Source organism: Eptatretus burgeri, chromosome 6 (genome assembly GCF_056783735.1).
Source record: "Eptatretus burgeri isolate ZD-2024b chromosome 6, Ebu_testis_v1, whole genome shotgun sequence".
Classification (NCBI taxonomy): Eukaryota; Metazoa; Chordata; class Myxini; order Myxiniformes; family Myxinidae; genus Eptatretus; species Eptatretus burgeri.
The window spans coordinates 111,154,065-111,166,405 of NC_140966.1; the positions used below are offsets into that span (position 1 = coordinate 111,154,065).

The 12,341-nt window shown below is 42.5% G+C and overlaps 1 protein-coding gene across 2 annotated transcripts in view; it reads left to right on the top strand.

The window, feature by feature from the left end:
- The window catches only part of LOC147025619 (SH3 and multiple ankyrin repeat domains protein 2-like), a 155,735-nt gene that overhangs the window by 14,810 nt on the left and 128,584 nt on the right, over positions 1-12,341 (top strand). Inside the window, exon 1 of one of the 2 annotated variants that reach the window (XM_085886769.1) lies at positions 10,864-11,027. The exons of the other annotated variant lie outside the window; for it this stretch is intronic. The gene's annotated coding sequence lies outside the window, so the exon portion shown is untranslated. Of the gene's footprint in view, positions 1-10,863; positions 11,028-12,341 lie in introns of those variants that run through there. 2 annotated transcript variants of the gene reach the window in all.

The window sequence follows — 12,341 nt, forward strand, 5'->3', positions numbered from 1 at the left end:
CTTGACCTTGGGATGAAAATGAAAAATCGGGCTCCGTGGGGCTATGCAGGTGCCATTGGGCTAACCAAATACCGAAACCCCTGCCAGATTCAACAAACCCCTCGGAGAAGATAATTTTTTATGTCAAAATTCGCAATTTTTAAAGTTCGTGACCTTGTGACCTTGACACGAAAATGAAAAATCGAGCTCTGTGGGGCTATGCAGGTGCCATTGGACTAACCAAATACTGAAACCCCTGCCAGATTCAACAAACCCCTCGGAGAAGATGGATTTTTATGTCAAAATTCGCAATTTTCTAAGTTCGTGACCTTGTGGCCTTGACCTTGGGACGAAAATGAAAAATCGAGCTCTCTGGGGCTATGCAGGTGCCATTGGGCTAACCAAATACCAAAACCCCTGTCAGATTCGACAAACCCCCCTCGGAAAAGATGCAAATTGAAATTGGCTACCCCCTAAAAACACATGTTTTTTGGGAGTGGCTCCGCCCATAATGGGCGCACCATACCCATTCTCAGGAAAACACAACTAGATCATGATATAAACCTCCCACCAAAATTTTGTCAGGATCGGGTTAAAACCCACGGAGCTATGCTCGGGACAGACAGACAGACAGACAGACAGACAGACAGACAGACAGACACACACACACCAATAACGAATATAGTGGTCACTTATTTTTTCGTGAAAATATTTTTTCGTGAACCAATATATTCACGATTGCCATTGTTGTTATATATATTCACGATTGCTATTTTCAGGGAAATATCAACACAAGATATTGTATAAATAAAATAATGGATTATCTTGAAATTTAAACCGAACTTAGGATAAAATATAGTTTCTAAAAAAGCCAATAATAAATTAAATAACCTGTTTTCCAAATATATAAATGAATTATTTTTTACCCATTTGGGAAAATAAGATAAAATTTAACAACCATAAAAAATCTTCCAAATTCATTAAGATGTCTCAGAGTTGGTTCAAGCAGGTGTGGAAAAACCTGCTTACTTTTAAAGATGCTCCTTACTCCCAACTTTTTGGATTATCATAATTTAATAATTTTCACAAAGTTGAGTTTTCAACCTGAGTATCAACTACTCTCACAAGGTTTTAATGCTGTTCTTCAAAAAGAAGATATAATAATTGGTTTATTTAAACTTCAAAACAAACGAAATGATTACAACATTGAAGATATAATACAACTATTTTTTGACACACAGTTATATAAAAATAAACCAAAACCGATAACTTGTATTCTTAGTGATAATACGGATGATACAGCTTCTCCCCAACATTTGGATAAATCAAAAAAGAACCTCGTTATCTTTGATGATTGTGTTAATGAGAGAAACCAAATGGTAATGGATAGCCACTACACAAGAGGGAGACATTCTTCTTGTAATTGTATTTATCTTAGTCAATCATACTTTCAACTCCCTCATCGCTCCATAAGAAACAATGCTAATACTTTTATTTTATTCAAGTTAAATTCAATAGATATAAACAATTTTTGGAGAGACAATTGTTCTACATTATGTAGTAAAAAGGAATTTTGGGATTATATGAAGGACATGACTGAAAAATATAAATATATTGTTGTGAAACAAGATGAGATATTAACGGATATATTTTTTTTATTTTATAAACAATCACATACATAAATGAAAACTATTATTATAAATCTTGTAGGTAAATCTGCTTCTGGAAAAAAACTTTCATAAATCAAGGTTCTTGTATAGTACAAATGAGAATATTTTAAATTTGCTTTAAGAGCACCATGCAGTTCGTTTTGTATCTACAACAACTAGAGCAATAAGACCTGGAGAAGTAGAAGGTGAAGGTTATTACTATATTTCAGTGGAGGAACACATGCAATTGAGGAATGAAGGCCAAATATTTGAGTAGGTTTCTCTTGGTACAACAAAATATTCAAATTGTAAGAGTGAGTAAAAGAAACTAAAATCTGGTGGTCTTGGGATATTAGAAACTAATCCAGAAGGAATGAGACAAATTATTAAACATCTGAGCGGGGTTAAGATTTTATCATTCGGTTTTGATGTTGATGAAGAAACTCAACGCAGATGTATGAAAAGCAGAGATACAAATATTAGTGAAGAAGAAATTACAACTCGTATTAATGTTAAGAAAGAATTTGATGAAATAGTTACAGAAAAGGATTTATTTGAACACATCTACTTTAATGATGAAGAAAAGGAAAATTTCCCTGTTGACCTTTATAATTCAGTGAATGATATTTTCCAATAAATAAATGGATGCGAAAGAAAGAGCAAGAAGATTTAAGGAACATCAAGAGTTGGTTTCAAAAGTTGTAAAACAACAGGAAGACATAAAGAAGAAACGCAGACAGAAACAAACGGGTGAAGAAGCAGTTGAAAGAAAACGAGAAATTTTTTAAACCACTTTTAAAAACTTCCCAAGAAAAAATTTATAGATGTTTCCACAGCTCCCACAATAGAATATACTCCGAAAAAACTTCAAATGTTAAAATATTTCAGGCAAATGTCGGAGGAATAATTAGGGCACATAGGAGAATTAGAATATGATGATGAAGGAGTATTTCTACAACTGGAAGAGATCAATTGACCCCCTGATTATGTTGTGAATGCTCTTCAAAACAATGAATATTCAGCGGATTCAAAAACCATACCAGGACTCATTCCAACAGAACAACCAGCAATATTTCAACTTGTTCAAGAAAAGGTATTGATATTTAATGATGAATTAAGGTTCTTGAGTTCTGCTCAACCCCCTGTTAAATTAACTCCCACATTAATGTTTCTTCTCACAAAAGATGGAAGACAAGGTTCAACTGTGAAGGATTAATCAAAGTATTTTGATAAACCATTGGATATGAAAAATAATGATGATAGAGAAAATATTGATCTTCTGGACTCTCTTAATTATAGGGTTAGTCTGTCTGGTAAAAGTAGGAAGAATGAGAAAAGGAGAAACACATTATTCAGGCTTTAAGTATCCTTTGTTCAGGTGTTAGTTTTCTTCCAAATGACCCATCACAATTAGTTAACAGACTGTTATTGTTGTTCGGTAGTAAGAAGGCTGGAAATAACAATTGTTTTAATGAAGCATCAGCCATTTTAGACCAGTTGATGAACATGAAAATAATTAATAAATGTCAATACAAAGACATTTATCTCATATTAAATAAGATGAGAAGCACAATCCTTAGTTTTATTTTCACAACAAGCGACCACAAATCTTCATTCCCATACACACTACAACTTGACGCAACAAAAGAATATGAGCCGTCTTTATTGTCCATGGAAACTTATAATACCTTATTTAATATCACCGAGAAAAATGACAAGTTTAGTTATAATCCAGGAAGTGGATACAAAATGATAACAGTTTCACCTGCAGCATATGATATTTCTCAAATATCTTCCGAAATTGCTCGTCTTATGAAAGAACAGGGTGATGAACCAAAAAATATTGTTACAGATATTCAAAAACATACTTCAAAATCAACGATTAAACTTAACAAGCTCAAATGAGCTAAGATCCTCGTTCTCTTAATGATGACGTCATAAAAACGAATATGACATAATTGTGATGTTTCAGGTTTGCGATAAATTATCTGTGCTAATGCCCGGCTTGATTCCCGCAAACAAAATTCAAACAGCTTGCCTAGTTTCGGAGATAGTGGAATAGGCAATTTCCATTAGCGGCGATATTATGACGTCAACTTTTTTATTGGATAAATTTCCAAAATCGGAGATGGTTACTGCCTGCGCGTGGCCTTTCTGCATATACATGGCAAGTTTCACGAAGATCCGATGAAAACTCTGGGTTGTGAAACAAAAAATGTCAAAAATAGGAATGACATCATAAAAATTGATATGACATTATAGTGATGTATCATCTTCTTCTTCTTCTTCTTCTTCTTTCGGCTGCTCCCGTTAGGGGTCGGCACAGCGGATCATCCTTATGATCTGCATAGTGATTTGGCACATGTTTTACGCCGGATGCCCTTCCTGATGCAACCCTGGTCGCCTCTTACGACATAAGGATATGGTACACCTATTTTAACCAGGGTATACACTGGCCCAGTACACTGGTACTCACTTTGCCGACCTCGGAAGGATGACAGGCTGAGTCAACCCCCTGGTGTATTAATTCAGTGGCCCAACGGGGCTTGAACTCAGGACCTTTTGGATCCCAAGCCGCTGCCCTAACCACTGCGCCAACACCAGGCTGTTATAGTGATGTATCATATGTGCAGTAATTCATCTCTGCGAATGCCCTGTTCGATTCCCGCAAACAGAATTCAAAAAGCTTGCCTAGTTTCGGAGATAATTTTTAAGACGATTTCCATTAGCGGAGATATTTTGACGTCATAACTTTTTTTTCTAGGAGGAATTTTCAAAATCGGAGATGGTTACTGTCTGCACAGGGTATTTTTACATATATATGCCAAGTTTCAGGAAGTTTCGATGAAAACTGGAGGCTGTGAAACAAAAAAGTCCACAAGAAGAAGATGAAGAACAACAAGGTGAGTAAGACTTAGAGATCCTGCACAAGCATCTAAAAAAAAAAACCCCGTAAGCAGTCACAGGCAGTTGGTAAGGCCATAACACAAGTAGTCCTTGGCCAACATTGATCCTATAAATGGCTGACAGGAGGCCAGTGTGGCCACAACAAAATTGGTCCTTTGTGCAAATGATGGTTGAGCCCTTGGACAGGCATAACAAAGGCTACAGGCAATGGGTGGGGCAACAGGCAAATGCCTGGCAAGGGGCAACAGCAGTGCAGCCCAGCAGGCAATGCTGGTGTCGTCCACATACCTGAGGAGGCTGGCGGTGCCGGCTGATCTGAAGACGGGCTCGGCCCTAATCTAACCATCACCTCTAATCCCAGGGGCCGATCCTCATCATGTCCGTGCCCCGCTGTCCCTGCTCTATCCCGAGCCCCATTTTAAATTGTCCCTATGTCTTTTAACTAATTGTCTCTTGGGTCTAATTATGTCCAGCCAATATCTACCTCAAATCCCTCTAACCCCCTAAGAATCCTTTAGGAGGAAAAGGTAGATCTGTGGGAACCTCAACGCAAGTTTGAGGAGTGCCTGCATGTCCCCCAACGTTCCTGTTGGACAAGTCCAGCGGCCGGGGATTATCCGATTGGTGGATGGTGTGAAGTGGAAAACACAATTTATAGTGATTCGATTCATTATCAACAATTAAACTCCCCCGAGGATCACCAATATGTCTGTCCTTAAATTTTGTGGTTCAAACAACCCAAATTTACCTTTCGGGATGTAAAAAAAAAACATCCTTTGGGGATGTAAAAAACTCATCTCAGAACAGATGTACACAGAAAGACGTCACATTGTCTGTGGAGTAATGCATTGGCACATCTGTAAACATTTCAACATCCTGGTCCCAGAACAATCACGGAAACACAAACCAAATGCGATCCTTGAAAATAAACATATAATGCTCACATATGACAAGATGTTCCCATCAAGTTTGGACATTGCAAACAAAGCAATGCATCCGGACAATGTGTTAAAACACAAAAAGGAAGAGTCAGCGTTGTTGATCGAAGTATCAGTTCCCAATGACTTTGAACTAAATGAAACAGAAATCAGGAAAATGACCAAATACCAGGATCTGAAAAATGAGGTCAATATTGTGTGGAAATTGAAGAAAGCTGAAATTATTCCAGTGATAGTTGGAGCTACAGGCATGATAAAGAAAACCTTTACTGAGTACTTAAAAACCATTCGGGGGGAACATCACCACAAACAATCTACAATTGGAGGCTGTCAGAAGTTCAGTGAAGATTCTGAAAAGACTCTTGGAACGAAGCCAAGAGAAAGAAGTTTCACAACATGAATCACGATCCTTCACCAAAAAAATAGGAGTGGAGATTTTGAGTTCTGGGAGAACTCCCTCTCACCTCCTGTAAACCGTAAATGGAGACAACCACCAACAGGTGAAACCTATTACACTTGTTTTGTAACCTTTCCAACAAATAATTTGCTCCTGAAGTGATTTAGGGTTAATTAGGGAAAGGGTTTGATTACTTATTCAACTGAGAATCATCTGATTCTCTGTTAATCTAACTTATTCACATTTCATCTGATTTTTAAAGTTTTATCACTTTGGAGTAGTTTGTGAATACTCCATATATTAAGTTTGATTTGAAAGAATGATGAAATAAGCTCAGGTGTCATCAAAATGTGAAACTTTGGAGGGGTGAATACTTTTTCAGGCCACTGTATGTTGTTGAGGCTTTTGTGGATATGTAGAGACATCTTGGAGTCTCAGATGAGATAATGAATGAAATGGGGACCCAATTTGTGTCAGAGTGCATGCAAAAAGTGTCCCGGCTGTGGCACATGCACAGGGTATTTATCCATGTACCAGAGCAGCGCATCCATCACTGCATCCACTTTCTGCCGGTACTCAAGGGGCCTCGGTCTGGCCATCCCCAAGTCAGATGCCTGGCCCATCCCCATCACTTTGAGATGCCGATAAACCAACGACAACCATAAAACATGTGGTCGGCCCGTTTTCCTCCTCCACTCACGAGGCTTCCTCGGTGATAGAATCTGGTGAGCAGGATCAGCGTCAGGCATACGAGCTACATGTGCATATAGCTGCAGCTGACGCTCATGCACTATACAAGCAAACACTCAGACACAAAGTCTGACCAGCGTTAGCTGATAGTTTGTCCAAAGAGAACTGGTACCAAAGGAGTTAAGTCTCCATCTCAGATCCCTGGTCAGAGTCCAAGTCTCACATTCGTAGAGCAAGATTGGAAGCACCAAGGAGTTAAAGACTCGGACTTTCGTCCTCCTGCACAGGTACCGACAGCGCCACACCCCATGATCCAGTGCATCCATCACTTCCTAGGCCCGAACCAGATGTCTATCGACCTCTGTCTCACAGATGCGGAGACATCAACATCACTGCCAAGGGAAGTGAATCTCTCTGTCACCTCAATGTCCTCACCACAAACTGGAGCAGATGAGATGACAGCATCCAAGATGTCATTGGAAGCCTGGATCTTAGTTTTGACCCAGGAAACCAATCATCCAGTGGTTCTGACTCCTCATTCAGTGCTTGAAGGACTCCTATACTCTAAGGTTATCCAGCATCTCTGCAAAGATGACTGCATCATCTGCGAAATCACGTTCAGAGGTCTTAAAATTCCCAAACGATGTACCACAGCATGATCTTTCTGACAAAGCACTGAAAAGTGTGGGGGCCAGTACACACCCCTGGCTATCTCCAGTAAGAACGGGAAATAAGTCAGAGATGGAACCACCACACCTCACAACATACCAGAGTATCGTTCAGAAATCAGATTGATCAGTTTTGGAGGCACCAAAGACTGAGAATCCTCTAGAGGGCATCGCGATTCACCCGATTGAATGCTTTGAGGAGATCAACATAGTCTGTGAGCAGCCCATGTTGAAACTCTCGCCTGCGTTCGGTGAGGACCAGAAGAGCAAGATGCCCATTGTGTACAGCCTTTTTGGCTGCTGGTTGCATCATTGGTTAGGGGCACAGCTCTGCCGCTGATGCAGTGCCCCTATTGCTGATACATGCTGGTGCTCATTTCGCCAACCTTGGAAGGATGAATGCTGAGTCAACCCCCTGGTGTTAAATTCAGCAGAAAATGAGGCTCGAACTCAGGACCCTAGGTTCCCAAACCACCACCCTAACCAATAAGCCAACACCAGGCTTAAGAGCAAGGTTACGGTCAATCATTGACCTCTTTGATGTAAAGCCCGACTGTTCTTGGCGTAGTTGCTCAAGCAGATGATGTCGACCATATCAAGAATTATCCGAGCAAAGACCTTGCCCGGCACTGAGAGCAGCGTCACCACTTATAAGTTGTTTCAATCCTGGCGATCACCCTTCCCTTTCCAAAGATGGACAACAAGGCCCCTCTTCCAGTCAGTTGGGGTGATGATACCTATGCTCCAATGAGAGCACAGAACTGCATGCACCGACACGAGTATGGCATTTACCCCGGCCTGGAGAAGTTCAGCATGGATACCACAAATCCCAGGAGCTTTACCCCCATTTTAACTGGGTAAACACATGCTGTTTCCACAAATGATGGTGGTTCACAGCTGATTGGAGTGTCAGCATTAGAGATAGTTACACTCCTGACATCCAACTCAACGGCTGGTGGGTCAGCTTGGTACAGCCCCTCAAAGTAATGGGCCAACAGGCGTTCACTTCCGATTCTTCTGTGAAGAGCTCACTGCCATCTGCTCTAACTGCATGACATCAAGGGACAGGCTTGGAGGAAAATAATGCAAAAATTCCTCTGTAAGCATGACGAGAATCACTTGACCATAGGTGAGGCTCTACCCCTTCGCAGATGCCTCAAACAAAGACCTTCTTGTCCGCCCTCAGTGAACGTGCAGTTTTACGCCTCGATTCTCTGAACAGCTCAGCTCTGCCATTCAGCCTGGCCCTGCGACTCTGGTCAATGGTATCCTGTGTCCCTTGACAGACAAACTTCTTCTTTGTCCTACAGTGAGTTCCAAGACATCCACTGGCAACATCAAGAAGTGTGGTCTTGAAGGCACTCCACAACTCTTCAGGATTCCCTAAAGCACCCAGACCCCCCCCCCCAAATCTCCACTCAGCCTGTTCATAAACTCTCAGCTACCCTCTCATCCTTGAGCTTGCTAACATCAGGCCGAGGCTAGGATGGTACCATTCTCCCGGATTTACGCTGCAACTTCAGAGTTCCTACAACAAGGCTGTGGTCAGTATTGAGGAACTGAGCATTCCAGTCGACCCTGCAATTCTGGATCATCCTCCAGCGACAATCAACGAGCACATGGTCAATCTCTTTTGCCACACCACCAGCATTGGAATTCCAAGTCCAGCAATGAGCCTGTGGGCGCGGAAACCATGAACCAGCCACTCTAAGTCCACGACTTCTTGCAAAGTCAAGGAACTTGGTGCTATGCTGGTTCACAGTTCCAGACCCATGGGGACCAACACATGTCTCATAACCATCTCTGTCAGTTCCAGTCGATGCAATGAAATCCCCCAAGATGAAATGAGTATCTCGCCTGGGGCACTGATCAACCACAGAGTCGAGCACGGCATAGAATGCGTCCTTCATGGCGAGATCGCTCGCCTCAGTCATAGCATATAAAGACACCAGGGAAATGACACCCAGGGAGTGACGAATCCTTAGTCTCATAATACGCTTGTTGACCGGTTTTACCTCAATCATCATGGGAGTCAGCTAATTGGACACAGCTACAGCAACTTCTTGGCCATGGTAACCATCAGAGCGACCAGACTAATATTAGGTGTCACCACCTGCCATGATCTCACCATTATCCGGTCTCCGAACCTCAGAGAGTGCTGCCATACCAATGTTCAAACACTTGAGCTCAGATGATAACAGAGACAGGTGATCATCCTCCCTTTGAGATGGGACAATCCAGGCACCCACCCAAAGGGACCACCTCAGGTTACCCAAAGGAGACCGCCGACTGGTGAACGACACCTCAGCACCACTCCGCCACACACCACCGCAATCTGACTCAGGAAGTTTACCCCATACTTTTCCTCCTATCAAAGAATGGGGGTCCTGAAGGCTTTGCCCCAATTCCATCATCCGGTGAGCTGCCCTGTGAAGGGCAGCAGCACAGGAGGTACTCCCACAGATTGGGTTTTCATTTTTCTTTACACTTATGGGTTTTGCGGAATGAAGTGTTTTACGGTGGCCAGAGTGCAAATTCTGCCACCAACCTAAAAAACACAGTATGTCAACTAGAGGAGGATGTCCGCAGACACAGTTGGGCACTAGATATGGATGACTATTGCCTCACAAGGAGCTCCTCCGCCATTTCACAGGTTTTGTTTTTAATCCTGCTGGGTGTCCATATACACCCTCTTCACCAGGAAACCTGGTGGGGGAGACGGTTTAGTCGCTGACAAACCGACCATGAAACAGGTTAGTTACAGGTTTACATGGTACCTGTAGCAAGTCACAGATCTAGTCTTGCCTGACTTGATCTTAAAAGCGGAGAACAAAAAGCTTCACTACGAATGGTCCAAGACCACAAGGAAACCCAAGAGAACTCTCCATCCATGTGGTCGCATCAATCAGAAGATTCTTTCTGCAGGAGACCACCCGTACGGTCCTGACTTGATGCAAATCTCAATGACCCTCACTTGCACAAGATGGCTCCCTTCTCCAAATCATGCACCGGAACACGTGCTCGAATGCACCTTCTGTACCATGAACAATTACGACATTTGGCCCAAGAGGAAAACAACTCCAACATATTCCGACAACAACAATACGAGTCACATGCCCCCAAAATGTCCAGGCCTATACATCCTCTTCACACCATCCTTTCCACTCAGTGACGTCATTCTCCCTCGATGAAGATCGACTGAGGAATGAAATAAATCGCCTTTTCTCCTTCTGAAGCCAGACGGAAAAGCGGGGGGGGGGGGGGAAATTCAGCCAGAAAGGAAAACGATGATTGGCGGATAAAACCACGTGGTCCTTCATGGTAAAACAGTCATACGACTTTTGGAATGGTGTAGTAGGTGGCAGGAGATATAACAAGTCCATCAGATCCATTAACCCTAACCCGACCAGGATCAGTGGTTATGGGCCCTTTGTATTCTTTTTTTTTAATGCAAAGCCATGGAATATATTATCCTCTCAACCCCCACCCCTCACCATCCACATGCATATTCCACATATCTTACTCTTTCCATTATTCCCATCACTAACACCTCCCCTTTTTATAGCCCTCTTCCCACACCATGATAAACTGTTTTTCTCCTTTCTCTTCCGTCGTTCTCTCCGTTACATCCATTTTATATTTTTTCATTCTTACCACCTTCAATCTTTAACTCACTCCTTGTATGTCATTTGGAGATGGCCATTCAGTACATACACCGAGGAAGAGAGAAGGGTACAGAGCATGAACCATTTTCTATTGTAACAACCCTGAGACTACTACAACCCTGAAGCATCTGGAGGTACCTGTACTTGACGCTTATCCGAGTCACTTGTACTCGAGGCTGTATCTGAGTCACTTGTACTCGAGGCTGTATCTGAGTCACTTGTACTCGAGGCTGTATCTGAATCACTTGTACTTGACGCTTATCTGAGTCACTTGTACTCGAGGCTGTATCTGAGTAACTAGTACTCGAGGGTGTATCTGAGTCACTTGTACTTGATGCTTATCTGAGTCACTTGTACTCGAGGCTGTATCTGAGTCACTTGTACTCGAGGCTGTATCTGAGTCACTAGTACTCGAGGCTGTATCTGAGTCACTTGAAAGTGAGGCTGTATCTGAGTCACTAGTACTCGAGGCTGTACCTGAGTCACTTGTACTTGACGCTTATCTGAGTCACTTGTACTCGAGGCTGTATCTGAGTCACTTGTACTCGAGGATGTATCTGAGTCATTTGTACTCGAGGCTGTATCTGAGTCACTTGAAAGTGAGGCTGTATCTGAGTCACTTGTACCCGAGGCTGTATCTGAGTCACTAGTACTCGAGGATGTATCTAAGTCACTTGAAACCGAGGCTGTATCTGAGTCACTTGTACTCGAGGCTGTATCTAAGTCACTTGTACCTGAGGCTGTATCTGAGTCACTAGTACTCGAGGATGTATCTGAGTCATTTGTACTCGAGGCTGTATCTGATTCACTTGAAAGTGAGGCTGTATCTGAGTCACTTGTACCCGAGGCTGTATCTGAGTCACTTGTACTCGAAGCTGTATCTGAGTCATTTGTACTCGAGGCTGTATCTGATTCACTTGAAAGTGAGGCTGTATCTGAGTCACTTGTACCCGAGGCTGTATCTGAGTCACTTGTACTCGAGGCTGTATCTAAGTCACTTGTACCTGAGGCTGTATCTGAGTCACAAGTACTCGAGGCTGTATCTGAGTCACTTGTACTCGAGGCTGTATCTAAGTCACTTGTACTCGAGGCTGTATCTAAGTCACTTGTACCCGAGGCTGTATCTGAGTCACTTGTACTCGAGGCTGTATCTGAGTCCATTGTACCCGAGGCTGTATCTGAGTCACTTGTACTCGAGGCTGTATCTGAGTCACTTGTACTCGAGGCTGTATCTAAGTCACTTGAAACCGAGGCTGTATCTGTCACTTGTACCCGAGGCTGTATCTGAGTCACTTGTACTGGAGGCTGTATCTGAGTCACTTGTACCCGAGGCTGTATCTGAGTAACTAGTACTCAAGGGTGTATCTGAGTCACTAGTACTCGAGGCTGGATCTGAGTCACTCGTTCTCGAGCCTGTATCTGTGTCACGAGTACTCGAGGCTGTATCT